Source organism: Sorex araneus, chromosome 4, assembly GCF_027595985.1.
Source record: "Sorex araneus isolate mSorAra2 chromosome 4, mSorAra2.pri, whole genome shotgun sequence".
In the NCBI taxonomy this organism is placed as follows: Eukaryota; Metazoa; Chordata; class Mammalia; order Eulipotyphla; family Soricidae; genus Sorex; species Sorex araneus.
The window spans coordinates 85038503-85063353 of NC_073305.1; the positions used below are offsets into that span (position 1 = coordinate 85038503).

Sequence of the window (24851 nt, forward strand, 5' to 3'; positions counted from 1 at the left end):
TGGAAATATTTCCTTTCCTTTCATATGTCAAGAAAGCCCAGATCTGGCGTCTTATTCATTTGTGTTGAACTTAAAAGAATAAATTGAACAACTGCCCATGTCTTTCTTCATTTATCTTGGTTCACATTTGGTCTCTCAGAGGTTTAGCACTTGATGGAAGTTGGTGTTCATGCTATTCTATTCAAGCAAAGTTAACCAATAATGGTGTTTTCATTTTTTGGAGTGCTTTTAATTGTGTGTCAAATTTTAGATATCAGCATTAGGTACCACATATAGCTGCTGTCCATTATTCCCAGATTTTTTTGCTTGCTTGTTTGCGCTTTTATAGTTTTGTTTTGTTTTTGTTTGGGGAGTCACACCCAGCGATGCTCAGGGGTTACTCCTGGCTCTGCACTCAGGAATTACTCCTGACAGTGCATGGGGACCATATAGGATGCCAGAGATTGAACCTGGGTCGGCCACATGCAAGGCAAATGCTCTCCCTGCTGTGCTATCACTCTGGCCTCTGTTTGTTTGCTTTTTGTTAAGTTTGGTTTGGTTTTCATTTTTGGCTACACCCAAGCAATGCTTAGACAGTGCTCAGGGGACAATATGAAATGACAGAGATCAAATCTGGGTAGCCACAAGCAAGGCAAACACCCTATATACTATACTATCACTTCAGCCCCCAGACTGTTTTTAAATAAATATATTTCATATCCCGTAAATTATTGCTTTACGTCATTTTGTTCATGACTCAACTGAGAAGAGTATTTAATTGAACAATACTAAAACTTCAATAAATTGAAAGATAACTATGATAACAAGTTTATAATTTAAAACCTTTAAAATAAGAAGAGGGAAAATATAGGCTTTAAGGTATTTGCCTTGCATGGAGCTAACCAAGTTAAATTTTTTAATACTGTATGATTCCCCAAAACTTCCAGAAGTGATTTCTGAGCACAGAGCCAGAAGTTAGCCCTGATCACTGCTCGTTGTGGTCCACCACTCACACCAGAAAGAAATAAGAAAAGTCAGGATTTCTAATGAGGTACAAGCAACCATAGTAAGGGAAAAATCAAGAAAGTTTTCTTTAGATTGAAACTCAAGGACAATAGAGATCTTGTCTCTTAGGGTTCATATTCTCTTCCCAGGATATATTCATATAGAATAAGTTAATGACAAAGGTAAAGGGTTCAAAAGGAAGGATTTGGAATGAAAGATTAAAAATTACATAAGGGATACTGGAATGTCTAGTCAGAGGAAGGAAACTGATAAACTGATAAATGTAGCACTGTAGCATTGTCGGACTGTCCTCCTGTTGTTCATCAATTTGCTCGAGTGGGCACCAGTAACATCTCCATTGTGAGACTTGTTGTTACTGTTTTTGGCATATCAAATACGCCATGCCATGGGTAGCTTGCCAGGCTCTGCCATGCGGGCAGGATACTCTCGGTAGCTTGCCGGGCTCTCTGAGATGGACAGACAGAGGAATTGAACCCAGTAGGTCACGTACAAGGCAAACGCCCTACCCGCTGTGTTATTGCTCCAGCCCTGACAAATGTATAGGAATAGGAATACGTTTCTTCTAAAAGACTGTAGTTCCCTTGCTAAGGCAAGTCACTTGTCACTTGTTGTTCCGTTGCTCATAGATTTGCTCGAGTGGGTGCCAGTAACATCCCATTAGTCCCTGTCCTTGCCAATGCTGCCGTATTGGGGTCTCTTTCAGGGTCAGGGTAATGAGGCCCATTATTGTTACTGTTTTTGGCATATTGAATATGCCACAGGTAGCTTGCCAGGCTCTGTCATGTGGGCAGGATAATGCTTGTTAAGGCATATTTCCTCACAATAACCTAGAACATTTTTGTTATGTACTGAAGTGAAATAATTGTGATAGAGACTAAACGTGTGTATGTAACTAATAAATAAATCAAGAAGTATTTATGCCAAATTGTAGTATGGCACAAATATCTGAACAGAACTTCTCATTTGGTTCATAACAGTGTTTTACAATGAAATGGTGCTGAACCATTTTAATGAAAAATGAATTTCCAGGGGCTGGAGCGATAGCACAGCAGGTAGGGCATTTGCCTTGCATGTGGCCGACCCGGGTTTGATTCCCAGTATCCCATTTGGTCCCCTGAGCACCACCAGGAGCGATTCCTCAGTGTAGAGCCAGGAATAGCCCCTGTGCATCGCTGGGTGTGATCCAAAAAGAAAAAAAATAAGAAAAAAAATGAACTTCCAGTCTCTAATTTTAATCCTGATACAACCACTAAGAGGCAGCAATTTTAGAAATGAGTTTGATGAAAAATTTTGTAGTGGGATTTATATAGGCATATACTGAAAAATATTAAATTAACATTCTTCTGGAAGCACTTCCTCATTTGTTTTTATTTGCAAATGAGGTGGCCAGCCCTCTTGCCCTAGTTCCTCCAAACTTTACAGTCAGCAAACACTTGTTCTCTGCCTGGCAGACTCCCACTGAGCTGGGGCAAAGCAGGACGCTCCTGAAATAGCAATGTACCGTGTTTTGTTCTGCAGAGTTGTAAGGAATAAGACTCTAAAATTATAATCTGCAAAAAGTTTATTTTGTTTGTTGCCCTTTAAAACAAAACAGGTTGTTTTTTCTGGTTTTTCTTTCCTCTTCTTTCCTTTTTCTTTTTTTTAAGAATAAGAAATGAGCTCTCTGAAGAACAAAGGAACCAGCAGCTCCAGATATATTTTAAGCCTAAGGAAAGTTAGAAGTCAGAAGAGAATATGAGTGGCAGGACACATACAGTCGACCTTTAAAGGTTTGATTTCTTTTTTAAGTTCTGCAAACGCCCCCGGCTTTCCCCCACATAAAATGAAAAAGCCTGACTTATGTTCAAATGTGGCCTTCGCCCTTCACCCTAACACCAAACACCATGAGGAAAAGAAATTAGGGGTGGAAAGGCGACAAGGCTATGAAGATATGAATATCCATCCCAATGTACCAGCCAAATCAAAGATGAAGCTCTGAGATTTGAGCTTGGTGGAGAATCACGATGTAGTGTGGTGTTTCTTAAGCATGGGGGTCAGACTCAGACAGCACTTTCCTGCAGAGATGGTGAAAAAGCCCCACCTGACTTTCTCCTTGGACCATCTTCCCCAAGTTCCCACCGAGAGCCTGTCTTTGACCCTGGATGTAAGTTCCTGTTAGACAAAATGACTTTGATCTGTAATATTCATGTCATCTGGAGTTGAAGTCCTCAGATGATTAAGATTCTAGCTATGTCCACACTAGAATTATTAAACAATATAGAATAGAAGAAATTACCTAGCAGATCAGCCAAAGCTGGGGGATGTTGGAGGCTGGGAGTCCACTATACAAACTACCTTAATCCAAAATACTAAAATAATAAAAAAAATTCTCTTACTATTAGGTAAAGTTTAATATATATACTTACACATATGATTAAATTGTTCATTTTGTTTAGGGATGAACTCTTCTTTAGCCTCTGCTTAAGCACAATTTAGTTCACCACTATTATAGGAAGTTCACTAAGACAGGGATTCAAATCTATTTCTGCCAAGATCAATATTATACTTTTATGCTAGTGGTCACTGCATCAAAAACAATTTAGGGACTCTATGATTTAGGTTTAAATTTAGGTTTAAAATGCTGAAGAAATAAAATCCTGAATTACTAGACTTAATTTTTAAGTCTATTAAAATGTATACATTTGGGGTTTTATTTTGGAGAAGGTATTGGGGGTTGTCACTTGATGGTGCTCAGAGGACTATACAAAGGTGGAATCAAACCTGGCCATCCTGAATTCAAAGCACGAGATCTCAGTCTACTGAGCTATCTCCCAGACCTTTAATAAATATTTATTTTGAATCATGCACAATAGATGATGATGAAAATGTTAGTTTTATTATACAACATACAAATGGAATAATACAAATGACCAATAAATATTTTCAAGCTTACTAATAAAATGTAAAATATCAAGTTAAAATGAGATACATTGGCAATCTTATCATATTGGTGAAGACAAAAATAGAGGAAGAAACAAGACATTGATAATACTAAAGAACACTCATTCTTAACTCCCAATACACCTATTCAGAGTGAAAAATACATGCAACTTTTCTGGAAGGCAATTCAGCAAGTATAGCTAAGTAAAAGTTTAACGATGCACATACTCAAAGGCCCTAAACAGAACTTCCAAATAAATATTAAGGACAGATACAAAGACTTAATTTCCAGTATATGATCACATTTCTCTACATTACCGCAAGATTTAGTAACAATATTATATACAAAAGAGTAAAAGCTGGTTGGGTAACTTGTATTAGACCCATGAAACAGACACTGAAATTATAAAGGTACAAACACATAGAAAAATTTAAGTCTCATGCATCTTAGGAAAGAAATTAAATTAGTAAAATGGGTGGGGAAAAATAAATTTTTTGCATTTAAATTTGTTATTAAAAATCACAATAATAGTAATAGTAGTTACCTTCAAATTCTAGAATTTTATTTATTCTTGGCTTTTGATAATGAAAATACCAATGAAAAAATTTATTTTTATTTACAGTTATCAGTTCAAAGAGTGAAGATGTATAAATAAGCTAAAATAATAAGCAGAGAGGTAAGTACATAGGCCCTATATCATGAAGCTAAATATTTGGTTAGTAGCCTAGGAAAAATCCATGAGTCTATGAAAACAAACTCTGAAACAGTGCCAACAGATCTGAGGATAGCAGGAGAGAGGGAAGGGTCCAGGAACGGGGACAGTGGTGGAGAGACACTGACATTCAGTAATGGTGTTGCTATAGTAGCAATATAAGCCTAGAACACAAATATTAATACTATTGTAAGTCTCATACTGCAATAAAATTTGTTTGAAAAAATTAGTCAAAACTCATGTGAAGTTTCCAGATAACTATGAAAATACAAACTGCAGGTCTTTCTTGGTTATGTGATTTACTCCTAGATATATAATTTAGAAGCTTTTGTACTTGGGGTGGGCAGGAATAGGGATTATTTAGTCAAAATGGAATAGGGATTCAGAAAGAAGAGTTCAAAAGTCTTCTCACAAATCTGTTGGATTTTACTACTAATATCCAACTGACAGTAGTTTATGTTCATAAACATTAATGGAATTCCTTTTACTTACTTTCCAAAGTAAAAAAAAAAGTCATATAAATGCATAAAGTTGAGAATGACATGCTGTTATTTTTTTAAGTTTGGATATATAATTATCTTTCCCAATAGTATTGTTGTGCACTCTAAACAGAAGTGGAGGTTTTGCCTGAATTATTAGGATATTGCCACACTTCTGATCTTCACTTTGCTAGGAAATATCTGACATATGGGGCTTGCCCATGGTTGTTTAAAAATGAAGGAAATGCCATGAGGGGAATACAGATATTCTCATTCAAATATACCTCTGATTATTTATTCATTCATTCATCCATGTCAACTAGCGAAGTTTATAAGACCCATCTGCCTCCACTGGAATCCTTTTCTGTTTCTCTGGAGCTGACTACAGTCCACGGGCCCATTTCAATATGCACCCTTGTCCCCTACCCTCTTCCTACCTCAGTGTTACCCATCTATAATTTCAAAATCTCTTTAGTCCTGTTATAAACCTATTTCAAATCACACACTAACTCCATGTTAAAATATGTTGTCACAAATATATATGGTGTTATGCTAAAATATACATCATTGAGTCTCTATTTAGGGAAAAAATGTGGTCCACAATTGATTAGTAATGTCTGCAATTCATAAAAAGACTAAGTAAGGGGAGAGATAGCAATGATCACACTAAATTTTTATTTTGAGGTAGGTATTTCTAGCCTGATCCTTCACTATCCTTGGTCCTTTCTTATTGTGAGCAGATTGTTCCCATTATTTTTTGGTATGTGCCACTCTCACTGGTGTGAAATGGTATTTCTTTGTTGTCTTGACTTTGATTTCCCTTCCCTAATAATAAGTGATAATGGAGCTTTTTCTCATGTTCCTATTGGTCATCGTTTGGTCTTCCTGAGAGAAGACCAAAGTTCTTTTCCTCTCCCCATATTTTTATGAGAGTTTTGGATTTTTTGTTGTTGATCTTTATATACCCTGGATATCATCCTTTTATCTGATGCATTTATTACAAATATTTTCTGCCATGCAGTTAGCTATCTTTTAATTTTAGCCTGTATTTTTTTGCAGTGAAGAGCCTAGCAAGCTCCCTGTGGCGTATTCGATATGCCAAAAACAGTAACACAGATAGGTCTCATTCCCCTGACCCTGAAAGAGCCTCCAAAGTGGCACTGTTGGGAAGAACGAGTAAAGAGAGGCGGCTAAAATCTCAGGGCTAGGACAAATGGAGATGTTACTGGTGTCTGCTCGAGAAAATAGATGAACAGTGATACAGTGATATTGTGAGCAGATACAGCAATATTTGCCATTTTGAGATGGTCCAATCAGTCCTGCACCAGGACATTCCCCTATTCAAAGGCTGGGTGTGAGTTGACAACCGTCTCCTGTTCTTTGCATGCACTGAACATCTTAATGTTTACATCTGTGCTTTGTAAACCACTTGTCAGCCCTACCAAATACTGGGAATGGGTCTTTACCTACATCATGGGATCCCACCTCCCCAAGAAGGAACATCTGACAAACCAATGCTGATTTGGGTAAATCTCATTCTTTTTCTGTGAATAAAGCAAGTGAATACTTGCCCTGAGAATACTTGCCCTGTGAATACAAGTGAATACTTGTCCTGTGTACCATTCTTTGTGATGCTGGACCATATGAGATGCAGAGGATCAAAATCTTGGAATAGAGTTTTCACAGGCAGTTGGTAGCCCGATCTTTTTGCTCACTATCTATCACATACAATCTTTTTCTTTTTTTTTCTTTTTTTCTTTTTTATTATTTTTTTATTTTTTATTAGTTTATTTTTAATTAGAGAGTCATCGTGAGGGTACAGTTACAGATCCATACATCTTTGTGCTCATGTTTTCCCCATACAAAGTTCGATAACCCATCCCTTCACCAGTGCCCATTCTCCACCACCAGCAAACCCAACATCCCTCCCCCCCTCCCCAGTCCCGTCTCCCCCCCACCCCACCCTGCCACTATGGCAGGGTATTCCCTTTTGTTCTTTCTCTCTGATTAGGAGTTGTGGTTTGCAATAAAGGTGTGAGTGGCCATTGTGTTCAGTCTCTAGTCTGTATTCGGCCCGCATCACCCTTCCCCCACATGACCTCCGACCACATTTTACTTGGTGGTCCCTTCCCTGAGTTACCCAGAATGAGAGACCAGCCTCCAAGCCATGGAGACAACCTCCTGGTACTTATTCCTACCATTCTTGGGCGTTAGTCTTATAGTCTATTATTCTATATTCCACAGATGAGTGCAATCTTTCTATGTCTGTCTCTCTCTTTCTGACTCATTTCACTTAGCATGATACTTTCCATGTTGATCCACTTATATGCAAATGTCATGACCTCATTTTTTCTAACAGCTGCATAGTATTCCATTGTATAGATGTACCAGAGTTTCTTCAACCAGTCATCTGAAGACCTCAACATCAGACCACAAACCATAAGGTACATTGAAGACAAGGTTGGCAAAACCCTCTACGATATTGAAGATAAAGGTATCTTCAAAGATGACACGGAACTAAGCAATCTAGTAAAAACAGAGATCAACAAATGGGACTACATTAAACTAAAAAGCTTCTGCACAGCAAAACATACAGTGACCAGAATACAAAGACTATCTACAGAATGGGAAAGGATATTTACACAATATCCATCAGATAAGGGGCTAGTGTCAATGGTATATAAAGCACTGGTTGAACTCTACAAGAAGAAAACATCCAACCCCATTAAAAAATGGGGCGAAGAAATGAACAGAAACTTTACCAAGAAAGAGATACAAATGGCCAAAAGGCACATGAAAAAGTGCTCTACATCACTAATCGTCAGAGAGATGCAGATCAAAACAACCATGAGATACCACCTCACACCACAGAGACTAGCACACATCCAAAAGAACAAAAACAACCGCTGTTGGAGAGGATGTGGGGAGAAAGGGACCCTTCTACACTGCTGGTGGGAATGCCGGCTAGTTCAGCCCTTTTGGAAAACAATATGGACGATTCTCAAAAAACTAGAGGTTGAGCTCCCATTTGACCCAGCAATACCACTGCTGGGTATATATCCCAGAAAAGCCAAAAAGTATAGTCGAAGTGACATATGCACTTACATGTTCACCGCAGTACTGTTTACAATAGCCAGAATCTGGAAATCTTTTTCTTTTAATGAGAAATAGTAAACCAGGACCTCATGCATGTGAATCACATGCTGCATCAGAATTCTTTTTAGCAATATCTAGCAAAGTCCAGGTTTGGCCTCTTGGGACAAAAACATATCACTCTCAAAATAAAACTTCCATATTTTATCCCTCTTCTTAATTTTTTGATCTCACAGTTTTCTTGTATTGAGCTTTAATTGAGTGCCATTCTTGGTGCAGAATTCCAAGAAAAGTAGCAGATTTGCGAGCTGGACAAGAAGCTAAACTCAACCATGCTAAGCTCCAAAACTCACAGAAAACATCCACATTGCATTTGCACAGAAAGCAGTGCCCTCTGGGCTAATTGTATATCTGGTTCATATTTAGAAAAAAGACTTTCTACACATTTAATGGGGAATGAATGACAATGTGTCCTATAAGGCTTTTTCTTTTTACCTCTATATGTGAAATGCAGCTTAAACAATGATTCCAAACAGAAAGTCACCCCAGGAAGCTAGCTGAACTCCTATCTTGAAATACTTGAATACAAATGAACACAAAACAGGAGCTAAATGCCACTGAAGACTGTTAACCATCTGAACTGAGTAAGATTTTAAGCAATTGCATAATATTGCCTCCAGCAATAAACTTTACCTAATCATTTGAGTCCATACCACTTCAGCACGAATACTATAAACATTGCAAGAAACAGCCACGTTCAGCCTTGAACAAAAATAGCAAGCTACATGCTGAAAATACTATTCCAATGTATAAGAAAAAAGTTAAAAGCACTGATAAATGAGGAAATTCTACACAGAATTTTCTGGCAAATAAAACAAAACAGGCTAATATGCTCCAAGCAATTCTATCTCCTGTGAAGAAACAAAAACCTAAAATTTGCAATTTAGGAAGTTTTTAAGCATTTATTTAACTCAAATATAACACTGATTAAAATGTTAAGAATGTTCATAAACATGTGACTGACTTGGGTTCAATGCTTGACATCATATATTGTTCTCCTTCCAGGAGTGAATCTGAGTGCAGAGTGAGGAGTAAGCCCTGAGCATCATGGGTGTGGCCCTCAAACCAAAACCAACCAGCAAACAAAAAAAAAAAATGGATAGGGTATAAATATTGTCTGTACCTTGATTCAAAAGTGACTCCGTCATATCAAAGTGGTGACAGGATGTGTTTTCTGAGAGGTCTGGTTATGGGCTCATAGGGTTGTTGATTTCTATTCTGGAAAACAGGGGAAGGTACCTTTCTTCTCATCTAATCATGACCATAAATTTCATCTCTCCATTACAAGCATGTCACTATGTAATAATTATGGGGTCATGTGATCTGTGGTTAATAATGGAATTATCAGAAAGTAGGAGGAACTGAGAAAGGAAGCGTCTCTCTCTTTCTCTCTCTTTCATATTGGGGAAAAAAGGAAACAATTCAGAGAGGAAAGAGTAATTGTATTTGAGATGAGTTTTGATGGACTGATGGGCACTTAATAAACAGACAAATGATGAAAAATCATATCAAACAAAGAAAACAGCTCCTACATAGAAAGACCCAAGAAATCCAGGCATATTTTGGGAAGTGGAGGGAACACAGAGTGCTGGAACCGTGCAGCCAGTAAGCTAGATGGGAGTATTTTACACCTTTGGAAGGAGATATGTCCAGAAGAGAAATGATAAACTATAGTCTTGCACTACTTTATTCCTCTACTTTTTTCAGAAGAATACTCTGAAGCAAAAAAGGAGAAGATATCAATCGCTGGAGGGGGAGAGGGACAGGAGTCTGAGAAGGATCACAGCACCACTCCCCCAGACAAAGGCGAGGCTAACTTCCATAAATGAGGAAAAGTGAGTCAAAATAGAAGACTAGAATGGAAGTTATCACTAAAACAGAATGGCAGGATTTTAACATTTAACTTTATATAAAACCTGGCAGGTCGAAGAGAAGGTAAGGAATTATTCAGAGATTTCTAGTGTCAGGGACCAGCTGTGTTATACAATGTGATTGGAGAGCAGGAACAGGAAGTTTCAGAGGGGAGATTTTCACAATCACTAATCCACTTACCCCATGTTTATTGAAGAGTACTAAGTACCAATAAGGCCTGGAGTGATAGCACAGCGGGTAGGGTGTTTGCCTTGCACACGGCTGACCCGGGTTAGATTCCTCCATCCCTCTTGGAGAGACTGGCAAGCTACCAAGAGTATCTTGCCCACACAGCAGAGCCTGGCAAGTTACCCATGGCGTATTCGATATGACAAAAACAGTAACAACAAGTCTCACAATGGAGACGTTACTGGTGCCCGCTCAAGCAAATCTATGAGCAACGGGATTACAGTGACAGTGACAGTGACAGTTCATAGGCACTAGACAATACCGTTACATGAGAAGGAATATATAATTTAGTCAATATAATAATGGCAACAACTTACAGTTATTATTACCATTATTATTTTTAAATTAGAAGTAACTATTGTGACTCCTCCAGAAGTTGTATTTTGTGAAAACTGTAAAGGAAAAGTGCACTGGAATGGAATTCAGAAATTACAAAGTCTAACCTGTATAACATAAATTTTGGGTGTGACTTTGCTTCTCCAGTTTTCATTTCTACTCATCTTTAAAATGGCAAGTTGCAGCACCAAGCCGTCTCACAGAGTCTATTTGCTATTGCTGTGAGAAGTACAACTGAGCTAAGGCACAGGAAAAATCGACTTCAAATACTCAGGATTAGTGGAGACATAGTGAAGAGGAGAAATAAAAGGCTTTTTATTCACTTGGTAACAAAATAAAACCAAAACCATCCTCCACAAAATCAAAACAGCCGTTCTTCAAATATCTTAAGTCCCGATTTCCCACAATGCTCTTGAGTGTGAAGTCCTTTCCCCCAAAACCCTAATCCACTAAAACTTCTAGAACTAGACCCCTTGTCAGAAAGCACTCTGTAACATGACTCTTCCATCTATCACTAGTTGAGTCCAATGTCAGCAGTGGTGACCTGTGGACTCATGAAAAAGTTCTTTTAAAGTCTGAATTATAACGATGAGCCTGCAAGGTGAGGCCAAAAACGTCCAGTACTTGAATTTCTTGGTGTGGTAACTCTTCTATGACTATTTGGCACGATAACCTTTAATTTTACAAATGGGGAAACTGAGGTTTGAAAAGAAAAATTGCCTGATGAATAATTAATGAAAAATCTAGAATTTCAACTTCAGTAGCACTGTCGTAGCGCTGTATGCGGGCAGAAGGGACAACCCAGCACACACCAGATGAATTCACAAAATGGCCTCTTGGCCATCTGAAAATGACTTTTTGCTCATTGTAATATTATGATTCCAAATGACACACCTACTGCTGTCATGACAGTTCCAGGGCAGACCAGGAAAAACCAAATCAGGGGTGGACACTAAGTCTTAGAATTTTCAGTCTAAGAGAAAAGAGTTCCTAGAAATCTCCATCTAACAATAGGTCCGTACACCTTTTTATTAGAACATAGTAGTAAGTCCAGTACTTGAATTTCTTGGTGTGGTAACTCCTCTAGGAGTATTTGGCAAGATAACTTTTCATTTCACAAATGGGGAAACTGAGCTCTGAAGGGAAAAAATTGCCCAATGAATAATTAATGGAAATCTAGTATTTTAACTAGGATCTGCAAATTCATGAACATTTGATCATGCAAACAAGATGATTCAGTGGAAAGTGAATCCAAGCAGAGAAACTATGTTATAGACTAAAAACATTTGCATAGGTTCTTTGACGAACAAGACAAAAACAGCAAATCTAAGTGTAAAGCAATAGTAAATTGTCAACTTAGAGGGCAAGTATTTCTACAATACGTGTTTTTCTTCCTAAAGCAAATTTTGATCTTTGTTAAATATTCCAACTCCCAGCAGTGATTTGGATTACAGCCACAGCGAGTATCTACTGCAATGCTCAGGGTGCCACGGATAGAACCCAGCACCTTGCAAAGCAAATATTTGCTCTCTCAAATGAATCACATCCTTGGCTCCACTGGGTCTGTCTTACATGAGAACACATCAATTCTTGGTACTCTTGCTAAATTTGTGTGACTTGAACATGATCTTAAGGAAATATTAAACAATCCCAAATTTTTAAAGTCTGTTTTCTTTTTGCTTTTGTTTCTGGTTTTATTTGGAGGGCCACACCCAGAAGTGCTCAGGACTTACTCTGGGTCTGTGCTCAGGGATCAAACCTGAAACCACTGTGTGCAAAGCGAGCACCTCATCTTCTGTACTATCTTTCTGGCCCATTTTCTTTTTAAATAATCTTTTCTATGACATATATAAAGAAACAGAGCCAGAGAGATAGCACTGTGGGGAGGGCGCCTATGTGCCAACTTGGTCCCAGATCCAGCTGCTCAGGTGGTCTCCTGAGCATCACCAGAAGTGATTCTTGAGTTCAGAGCCACGAGTTACCCCTGAACTTTGTCAGTTGTGCTCCCCCGACTCCACAAAAAAGACAAAGAAAAAGACAAACTGTTGACCCTGTTTCTCCCTTCCCACAGAACAACCATTAATTGCAAACTGTGGCATATGCTATTGTTGCTTTCTAAACCTACAATGATTTTTTTCTTACATTATAAAGATATGTGAAATCTGAATAATCTTCAAAGATCCAATAATATTGCATTAATGTTAATCTTCAGATTGGTCCATTATATTCTTATGAAAGTGGCTATTCTTATTTTTAAGAAATACATCAAATCATCTTAAATAAATAGACAAGGATTCTTCAGTTTATTCTCAAATGTTTCTCACAACCACATTGGCAGAGAGGAGAAAGATAAGGGGGGGGGAGAAAGAAGAGGGAGAAATAGGAACAAGACAGAGAAAATGAGAAAGCAAATATGGTAAATTTTTTCAGTATATTTAGATAACTGGGTGAATGTATGTAGCAAATCGTTATACTATGTTTGCAACTTTTCTGAAAATCTGAAAGTATTCCAAAATAAAATGTTAAAGTAAAAACTTGAAAAAGTTCTCATCTGTGAAATTTGTATCTCCGAATCGAACTCAGCAAGATTCAATGCTTTTCTTTCTTGCTAAAGCACTGTGTTGTCTACCAGGCACAAGTAGACAAGGTTGGCATCAGAAGAGATCTCTAGGTGTGTGTAAGATAACCCCAGACTGAAGCCTCAGTACCAAGTTCAATGGTAAATACGTTTTATTTGCTTTCCCTTGGCCAAGCTCTTATGTTTGACTTTTTAAGCCAATATTTTTTAAATTGGATCTGAGGATTCTATTTTTTCAGGATAAATACAAATTATGGCTTTATCTTCAGAACCCAGAAATGAGACTAGAGAGAGAACCCAAAGGACAGCTGTGTACCTTTTGCCTGGAAGATCCCAGGTTCAATCTCAGACACTGCATAGAAGAGCTGCCCCTACCAAGTCATGTGCTTGTAGCTAGTCCCTGAACACTGGAGATGGCCCAACCAAATAATACATAAATTTAAATAAGTTGTAAGTATGAAAAAAAGTAGTAGTAGGCAACAAATCTTAGAGAGTTATATATATATAGAGAGAGAGGTATATATAGAGAGAGGTACATACGTATATATATACATATATATATACCTCTCTCTCTATATATATATATACCTCTCTCTATATATATCTCTCCCGCTCTCTCTCTCTCTATATATATATATATATATGTATATATATATATATATACATATATATATATATACTCTCAGTAGCTTGCCAGGGATGCTGTCTCATTTGCCAAGGCATCAAAAATCAGATGGGCCGGTCATGTAATGCAATTCAGAGACGACCGTTGGACTAGAGCTGTTACCGAATATATATCAGTGAGCCCAGCAAGCTACTGAGAGTATCCCGCCCACACGGGCAGAACCTGTCAATCTACCCGTGGTATATTTGATATGCCAAAAACAATAACAATTGATCTCATTCCCCTATTCCCCTGACCCTGAAAGAACCTCCAATTGTTGGGAAAGATAAGTAAGGAGAGGCTGCTAAAATCTCAGGGCTGGGAGGAATAGAGACATGACTGGTGCCCACTTGAGTAAATTGACAAACAATGGTATGACAGTGATACAGTGATAAAAAAAAATTGAGCCACATTCTATTCATACTGCTAGAACCCAGCCCCACTGAGTTATGACTGTATCACTGTATCACTGTCATTCTGTTGCTCATCGATTTGCTTGAGCAGGCACCAGTAACATCTCTATTCGTCCCTGTCGCTTTCAGGGACAGGGGAATGAGACCCATTATTGTTACTGTTTTTTGGCATATGCCATGGGTAGCTTATGGCTACCGTCTTCAAATCAAATAGATTCCAGTTACTCAGAAGCTGTACTACTTGTTGCTATTTCCTGAGCTGGGATGTTAATCACTATACTTGAGCAATTATTTGCCTTCAACTAGAACATGGTACATCTGCATCATCTCTTTATCTAAAGTGAGGTTTAAAAGAAGCTGATAATTCTTACTATTTCAGATTACCTGACCATGGGCACTTGGGATTGATAATCTTCACCCATATGAGGGCCCTGACTTACTTTAAAAGTAATGAGATATTTTGGCTCCCACTAACCCCTCATCATCACTGAGAATTAAAGTTAATTCCCTGTTTGAATAAGCTTGAGGAAACCTTCAATACATCGATATTTACCAGAAATGGAGCAGATGCAGACAAGGAAGATACCATAGGAAAGAATCATTAGATGGATTACATTTTTTTTGTATTTTCTCTGACAGAAGCTAGAAGTCAAATAATAAGGTAATAGAAAAGAAGACTTGGCAGGAGGTAGAAGACTGGAAGAAGTTTATCACCTTCCTTTGGTCCTGGAATTCATACAGAATGTGGGGATAATAACAGTTTCTCAAATTAACTTCTGTATTCTTTAGGTAAAAAAGAAAAAAAAAACAAGTGTTAGAAGCATCTTACTTATCTAGTAGCAATAGCCAAACCTTGTGTTGCTGTTAACTATATACATAACATATATATGTAATTATATATCCATATAGAGAGAGGGAGACTCTATATGTAAAACATATTATATATTAGATTATATTTCTTTATATTTTACAGTTTTTTATTATGATAGCCCTATGAAGTAGGTTCTGATCATTACATCATTTTATAAAAATATAAAAATATTAATTTTCCCATGTTATAAGGACCTCGTGAATTCATGTTTCTGACTCAAAGACTATTAATCATTACAATCTTCTCTAAATATGACTCTACTCACAATGAATTTGGGAGTGATTTTGTTAAGATTCAGAGACCAAAATACTGTTACCCTTTCCACTACTTAAGTATTGCCAGCTAAGGTGAAATGGAACAGAGTTACTTTCTGTTCAGAACTGAAACCATGATGTAAGTGTTTGACAGTTGGTTTTAAGTAACTCTGGGCTGAGGAGATGTCTGACCGTTGAGGCTCCTTGGTGTATGTGTAGGACTGCCTAACTTTGGCCTAGGGCCCTTCATGTGGTTCTCTGAGGCCCAGTCTTCCAGAGAGTAGCCCTCTGGCCATGTTTCTGGCGGTTATAGCTAGGTCTTACAGTCAGAATCTGCTTTCAGAAATGATAAACAGCTGACCACAGATGCTTTGCAGAATTAGAAGCAATGACCTAGCTAGCAACTTGGACACCCAGGTGTCCTTTCAGAAATTTAACAATCTTCATTCAAACTGGTACCCAAAGCAGGCTCACCAAGTACCATTTTCTTTTCAGGAAGCAGCTATTCAGCAGAAAATATATGCACCCTTGCTTCCTTAGGAATCTCTCCCTTCACAGGGCAATGCTCAGAGAGCAAAAGGTCAGGAAATTAAAAGACTGCCCAAGGCCTCAGAAGCTCGACCTGCTTTGCTCTTCTCTCCTTCCTCTGAAACTCAGACCTCTGGACTCCCAGGATGTTTTATTTTGTGCCTTTTTTTTAAAACCACTTTGCTGATTTCCTTCAGTGAATTGGGCTGACTTCACGGTCACCAGGTGTGTTCTGTCTGCCCATCAACCGACACTTAATGAGCAGATGGTGCAAATGGCCTGGCGGTAATGTGATGCCTGAGAGAATGAACTGAAAGTAGAAAAGTAGGCAGCAAGTTTAGTAAAGAGAGAGAGAAAAAGAGAGAGGGGGGGGGGAGAGGCAGAGGGGGGGAGGGGGGAGAGAGAGAAACAGAGAAGTACCTGTCATAGAGGCAGGCTACCAGGGTTGGTGAGAAGGAAACTAGGCTAGGGACAATGATGATGGAGAAAATGTTGGAACACTGTATGACTGAACCCAATCAGGAACAACTCTTTAACTCCTTTTTTTTTTTTTTTTTTTTTGCTTTTGGATCACACCTGGTGATGCACAGGGGTCACTCCTGGCTCTGCACTCAGGAATTACCCCTGGAGGTGCTCAGGGGACCATATGGGATGCTGGGAACCGAACCTGGGTTGGCTGCTTGCAAGGCTAACGCCTACCCGCTGTGCTATCACTCCAGCCCCCAACTCTTTAACTCTTTAACTGTGTAACTCATGTTGGTTCAATTAAAAAAATAAAATTAAAATTAAAGCACTAATCATTTAAAACTAAATAAATTTATAATAAAAGGGAGAAATGAATATGAAGAAATGGATAGGGAGTTTGGGGCTTCTACCTGGCAAAAGCAACTAGGATAACTAACAAAAGGAGTTTTCTGTTATTTCTAGATCAACTTGATCAAAGTAATTCGTTTTTGAAATTTGAGTGAGAACAACTTTCTTTGTCTTATTCATATCCCATTATGCTCTATGTCAAAGACTCTGTAAGGGGTAACAGTACCATAACCGTCATCCCTGTACTCAAGAATGAAAGTGTTTTCACCAAAGGAATTCTTTAACCTCTTAATTTTATTGGCTTAGGGGTGTTGAACTGCAATACTCATAGGAGTCAGTCGCCTGGATTCTATTTCAAATTCACATCCTGATTCTGTAAGTCTGACATTAGACCTGGAAATTGAAGGTGATGCCAATACAGCTGCTCTGTGGACCAATTTTTTAGTATGGAGTCTCGACTCTGCTCTGTTTGGTTACAACGAAGGAAATGGATTTCTAAATACTCAGAGCTACGTCTAGGATCACACAGTGAGGACTGCAAATGGGATCAAAGCCATTCCATAATGATATATTATTGCCTTAGCAGTGAGAAGGGAATCAATGTTTTGAATCTTTAGTCTCCTCATAAAAATGAACTGATAATAATTATACTTACCATCTGTCATCAGAGTTAAGGAGGTAAAATCATTTAAGCTGTTCAAACAAAAAGATTATCTTTACCAATTAGCCCTTGTAGTCTGAATCCAAACCATGACAATCTTCCTATTGCCAGATGCTCAATCTATCTGAAAATTTTTCATTGAAGCTCAACTTGTTCACAAAATGTAAAATTAGAAGTGACAGACAAATATATTTTTATAAATCTTAGCTTGTCTATTTTGAGGCTCTGCATTTCAAAAGAAGGATAGAGGGCAGCTGTTGAACTTGAAGAAAATATCTAATGGAGCCATTCTGTCCCTGTATCACTGTCATCCTGTTATTCGTCGATTTACTCAAGCGGGTACCAGTAATGTCTCTATTACACTCAGCCCTAAGATTTTAGTAGCCTCTCCTTACTCGTCTTTCCCAACGATTGGAGGCTCTTACAAGGTCAGGGGGATGAGACCTATTGTTACTGTTTTTGGTATATCGAATACGCCACGGGTAGCTTGCCAGGCTCTGCTGTGCAGGCGGTATACTCTCGGTAGCTTGCCGGGCTCTCCGAGAGGTATGTATACATTTGTTACTGTATTTTGAGTATGAATACTCCCTGGGGAGTTTGCCAGGCTCTCCCAAGTGGGCAATAGATTCTCGGAAGCTTGTCAGGTTCTTTAAGAGGGAGAAATAGGCTGTTAGATATGCTGAGTGCTTCAGGGAGCTTGGGTTTATAGTCTCTGGATGTTAGCCGTTGATGGGCTTACACAATGCTGCGGGCAGTCTCTGGGTGTGACTGCCTAGCTACTGGAAAATGGGGGATCTGGGTATAAGAAGCCCAGTCCTGATTCGAGCAGCCTTGGAGATCTCAGCCCAGGGTTCTGCACACCTGGGTTCCTCTGCCAGCTCCCCCATGCGTGAGGCTCATCCAAAGTTGTGGAGAGTGGCCTGAGCATGGCCATGGCTGGATTCCGGAGGTCCTCAACTGTCAAGACTCTATTTAAATAGAAGGAGCCCTTCCATTTACTTTTAACTTTTAAGGCATAACCATTTCCCCTTTGCTGATAATATACACTATAATTTAGGGTATCTATGAAACTATTTCAATCTTTCACGAAACATGTTTCAGTCTGATGTTTGTTAAACACAAAACTGAGAAAGTGATTGGAGTTGCTTAATTCTGATTTCCTAGATACAATGACCCCGTTTAACTTTACTTACCCTATAATCTTAAATAAAACCTGGTGCTATTTAGATATGAGTTTTTCAGCCAAAGACACATGAATTATTTAATTTTGTTCTCAAGTAACTATTAAATTTGAATACCTTGAAAATAGTGACTTCAACGTAAAATTACACCTCCACAGGAAATTTAGGCCTAAAAAATTGTAACAATAGGGCTGGAGAGATAGCACAGTGGGTAAAGCACTTGCCTTGCATGGGTCCACCCAGGTTGGATCCCTGACATGGTCCCCTAAGTGCCAACAGGAGTAATTCCTGAGTGGAGAGCCAGAAGTGACCCCTGAGCATCACCAACTATGGCACAAAAACAAACAAAATTCCAACAAAATTCCAGAAGAAAAAGAAAGTATGCAGTGAGACAGAAAGTTCTAATACATACCCTGCAGAGACTATTAGAAAGATTTAGGGGTAAAAATCTCAGTGACCAATGGTGAAGGGATCGATACTGGAACATTGTATATCTGAATTTCAATCATGAATAACTTTGTAACTTTGTACTTAATAGCAACAGTAGCAGGTAGGGTGTTTGCCTTGCATGCGGGCCAACCTGAGTTTGATTCCTCTGTCGCTCTCCGAGAGCCCAGCAAGCTACCAAGAGTATCCTGTCCGCACAGAAGAGCCTGACAAGCTACCTATGGCATGGCATATTCAATATGCCAAAAACAGTAACTACAAGTCTCACAATGGAGACGTTACTGGTGTCCGCTCAAGCAAATCAATGAACAACGCAACAACAGTGCTACAGAAAGAAAATCAGAATGTATGCAACTAGAAATCTGCCCTAACTCCATCTTTTTTCTTTTTGGCTTTTTGTATCACACCTGGTGATGTGCAGGGGTTACTCCTGGCTTTGCACTCAGGAATTATTTCTGGCGGGGCTCAGGGGACCATATGGGATGCTGGGAATATAACCTGGGTTGGCCGCATGGAAAACAAATGCCCTACCCGCTGTGCTATCGCTCCAGCCCGCTCCATATCTTTTTGAGGCAATCAAGAATCTAACATTCTTCTCATAAATAGAAATGGCTCACATTTGTTAAATGTCTTTTCTTACGTTTATTGTTTAAAACTAATTAACTGCTTCAAAATATTTTATGTTGGCTATTCATTTCACCCTACACCTATTGCTTCTCGATCAGGGGCCATATGATGTCCATATGATGTGTTCTGAAGATATTCCAAGGGGACCACAAGTGAAATCCACATAAATGGGTGCCAAGGCACTAGTTTCAAGTGCTAACAGGTAGATGAAGGTGGGGGTGGGGGATGCTGAGAAACACAGAAAGAAAACAAGGTCAGTGGGAACCACCGTCAGAAAATGTTGAAAAGCAGAAACATTGCTTTAACCAATATATGTTTTTCTACTAGGAATCCACTCTATCTCTTTCTTAGTTACCCCAGAACTCTCTAACCTGATCTCCAAAATATATGTAAAATTTAGACTAATTAAAATTTTCAAATGAGAAAGTCTAGTTTCCCTCTGGCCTTTTATTTTAATAGTACATGTCAGAATTGAGAGTCTTACAAAGAACATACTAAAGGTGGATGCTAATTTAAAAGTTAAAATGTGTCTGAAGAGGAGATATGTTATTTAATTTTTATGATAAGTCATGTTGAAGGCAAAAAGTCTTCCTTCAATTCTACATACAATACAATACTCTTCTGAGAAATCTTGGTTTGAATTTCAATGTTATCTAAATTTGCTAATCTTCTTGTGGTGTGATACTGGGTCCAAATTTTAGCCTCTTCTTCTAGCATTTTCTCGGTTTTTCATCACTTCCTTCTTAATTACTTTCCTAAAAATAAGAAGAGATTATTTTTTATTAACTCTACCATCAGAAAGATGGTAGATCTGAGCCCAAGGTTTAGACGGGAATCAATTTCTTTCTAGATTTAGTATTACCGATCCAAAATCCATAAAATGAGGAAGTTATTTGAAAATATTTTAAGCTCTGAAATGTCTCTGAGTATAGATGAACAGAGTTGATTATGGAGAGAAAGATAGTTGATTCTGGAGAAAAAAAAGAAATAGTTAAGTGCACTATTTATTTTAACAAAACCTGGTTTCTTTCATATTTGCATATATCAATCTCCCAACCACTTCCTATCCATATTAAAGAATTTCAACTCTTACTTTCCTTTATTTTTTCCTAGTAACTTTATGGATGCAAAATTATGAACTACACCTATAGACTGGTCTAATTAATCTTTATAAGATTCCTGCCCCTCCCAAGGTAGCAAAGAGCATAAAAATATGAGGTGATAATTCATGTTGTTTAAAAAATGGGTGATTATTATACAACATAAGAGGATGTTAAATTTGTTTGCATACGTATGGTGGTGCTATTTTTCATTCTACAGCAAGTTTACTATTCGTAAGTATTGCAGCAATTCTAAACCATGATGTTTTTGCACACACTTGAGTGCTTGTATGTCTACACACATGCATACACACACTAAGGGCATTTGCAATATTTGAAGGCATGATTGGTTTCACACAGTTGGAAGAAGTTTGCTAATGAAACATTATGGATAGAGGTTAAGAATGCTGCTAAACATCTTAAAAACAGCTTCTCTACACACTTCTAGCAAAAAAATTACCCAGAGCAAAAAATGTACTAGTGGCAACACTGAAAAACCTGAGTGAGTATAAGTGTATTAAAGTAAAGGGAAACACCTGCATTACCTTAAGTGTGTTGAAATTGTGGATCCTGAGTTTTCACTCAAATATACTGCATTGAAGAAGAACTGTGAATGGGTTTGACATTTTCGTTTGTGATCTCCACAAGGATGAGTGCTGCCAAAGTATCTGATCCTCACTGGAGTGAAATGCTCAGCCTACCCAGATGACAATCTTGGATCTAACAATTAGAAAGCAGCAGACTTAGATAATGAAGAAAGAAAACAAACAAACAAAAAAATTCTTGAGATTCATGGTTGTAGGAAAGAATGAGCATACTGAATCATCTTGTCATAGGAGATCACAAATCAACATCTCATTTCAAAAAGGAAAAAAAGAGTAATGAACAAGTGGTATCTCAGTATCAGCAAAGTTTTGGGCAGTAATTATCAGGAAGATACCAGTAACGCTCTTTCTAACTTCAGTGAGGTAGATCATGATGGAGAAGGTAACGTCTCTGGGACAGTGATGAATGTCCAAATGACTGATCCTGAAACTCCAGATGACTCTGAAAGTGATTCAGAGACAGAGAAAGAGTCTACTCGGGAACTTCAAGCTACTGAGCATCCTGATGAAGTGAAACATCCCCCAAACAAACAAACAAACAAACAAAAAGATGCAAAAGGCAATTATAAAATGATCTTTAACAAATCCAGTGCTTCATAACTCCCAAGTACTTAGCATTTGTATTCAGAGCAAACCTTACTGTTATAGTGCAGAGTGGAGACTTGTCTATAAACTTATCTAGTATGATTTTTGTAATATATTCATTAGGAGACGCTTTAAAATTATTAGTTTCTGCTTTCACGTGCCAAGGATTACACTTTTATTTCCTTTTTTTTTCTGCCTTTTTGGATCACACCCAGAGGTGCTCAGGGTTTTTTTTCTGGCTCTGCACTCAGGAATTATTTCTGGCGGTGCTCAGGGGACCATATGGGATGCAGGGGATGCCAGGGATTAAACCCTGGTTGGCTGCGTGCAAGGCAACCGCCCTACCCACTGTGCTATCACTCTGGCCCCAAAGATTACACTTTTTTTTTAAGAATACTTTATTGTGTTGATTTTTTTATATTAATTTTTTTATTTTATTGAATCACAGTGAACTAGAGCATTACAAAGCTGTTTGTGATTGGGTTTTAGTCATACAATGTTCCAACACCCATCTCTCCACCAGTATAATTTCCCAGCAACAATGCCCCCCCCTTTCCCTCTCATACCCCAAAGCACCTCCACCCACCTGTCTCTATGGCAGGCATTGGGAAGGTATTTGAATTGCGCAAGGCTGACTGGAGTTCAATCCCGGGCACCCGATATCGTACTTCCAGCACTGCCAGGAGTGATTCCTGAGTGCAGAGCCAGGAGTAACCCCTGAGCATTGCCAGGAGTAGTCCCAAAGCAAAATAAAATGTGTTGCTTTAAAAACCATTTTACATTTTATTACATGACTAATTTTTCTCTTGTAAGTCCTGTTTTTCTTTTCCTTTTTTTGTTTTTGCTTTTTGGGTCACACCCAGTGATGCACAGGGATTACTCCTGACTCACTCAGGAATTACTCCCTGTCGGTGCTCAGGGGACTATATGGGATGCTGGGAATTGAACCTGGGTTGGTCGTGTGCAAGGCAAACACCCTACCCGCTGTGCTATCGCTCCAGCCCCATAACTCCTGTTTTTTAAAGTAATTCACAATTAATTACATTCAATAGTCCTACACCAATTCCCTCACCAGGACAGCTTTCCACCACCATTATTTTAAATTTTCCCAACCATCACCCAAGCCTGCCCCAATAACAGGCCCTAAATAATTTATTTTGTATTGCTTATTATGACTAATTCACTAAAAATGATCAAAAAAAGTTTCCTTAGAAGAAAGTGTGTGATTTGATATGCAATTCTATTCTCACCTTCCCACCCCCTTTTCTCTTAAAAACAGATGTTGAGGGGCTGGATCGATAGCACAGAGGGTAGGGCGTTTGCCTTGCACTCGGTCGACCTGGGTTTGGGTTCGATTCCCAGTATCCCATATGGTCCCCCGGGCACCGCCCAAAGATTACACTTTTATGGGAATGACTATACCCATTTTTTGTACAGACTATAAGTTGTATAAAATAAGAATTAGATACATAAGACTAACGCCCAAGAATAGTAGAAATAAGTACCAGAAGGTTGTCTCCATGGCTTGGAGGCTGGTCTCTCATTCTGGGTAACTCAGGGAAGGGACCACCAAGTAAAATGTGGTCGGAGGTCATGTGGGGGAAGGGTGATTCGGGCCGAATACAGACTAGAGACTGAACACAATGGCCACTCAACACCTTTATTGCAAACCACAACACCTAATCAGAGAGAGAGAACAAAAGGGAATTCCCTGCCATAGTGGCAGGGTGGGGTGGGGGGAGACGGGACTGGGGAGGGGGGGAGGGATGTTGGGTTTACTGGTGGTGGAGAATGGGCACTGGTGAAGGGATGGGTTATCGAACTTTGTATGGGGGAAACATGAGCACAAAGATGTATGGATCTGTAACTGTACCCTCACGATGACTCTAATTAAAAATAAACTAATAAAAAAAATAGATACAATACTCAATTTCCTTTTATTTAGTATTATCAAATGACTAATCTTACCTTTTATCTATTCAAGTACAGTTATAGGAAATGACACTTGTTTGTTTGTGGCAGCACTTTCATCTTTTTGTTCCTTCATACTTTTGTCTTATGAAATTTTATCTAATACTTTGATGTGTTCGCGAAAAATTTTCTCTTATTATGCTTTGTTATAGTAGAGCTATTCATCATGGATATTTCTGCTGCCAATAACAATCTAAATTAATATAGGAACAATGTGGTACTTAATGTACACTTATTGATTCAGCTGTAATTTTTTGGATCAAAGGAACAAGAGTCCATACTGTTATAACTTATGTAGATGAAGTTACAATTGTCATATTTTCACAATGTTATGTTCCTAAGCAGTCTACATGTAATTTGAATTACATCATATGTTAGATTTTGGAGGGGAAATGGCCATTGTTTTATAAAGAAAATTACTCCTATGATCATTGATCATTTGATTCTATCTATTTAAAACCAAATAAAAATGGATTTTTTAAGGTAATAAGTGACCAAAGTTAATTATCCTACTAAGGCCCAAATAAAGAGAAAGCAGTTTCCCACATTTGATTGTGATACTTTTGTCCTTGTTATGTTAAAAAGAGGAGCAAATTTTTTGAACAAGTACCTGAAATAAATTCATTTGATCCTCATTAAAAATGAGTTTCTGATTTCTGATTTTATTCCTCTTTCTCATGGGCTGAGATTAAAATCATCGAACTGCAGTCGTTTTAGGTATTTATATAAAATATTAATACAAACTTCAATATGAGCTAATCAATAATCTTTGAAGATTTGCAGCCAAAGTATTAATGTTTGTAACGTATTTCAAGACTTGAGTCAGACATCTAGATGTTTAAATATGT

At 38.3% G+C, this 24851-nt stretch overlaps 1 pseudogene; it reads left to right on the forward strand.

Moving 5' to 3' along the window:
- Positions 1-21491: 21491 nt before the first annotated feature.
- LOC101544944 (small acidic protein-like) lies at positions 21492-22047 on the forward strand (annotated as a pseudogene).
- Positions 22048-24851: the final 2804 nt, after the last annotated feature.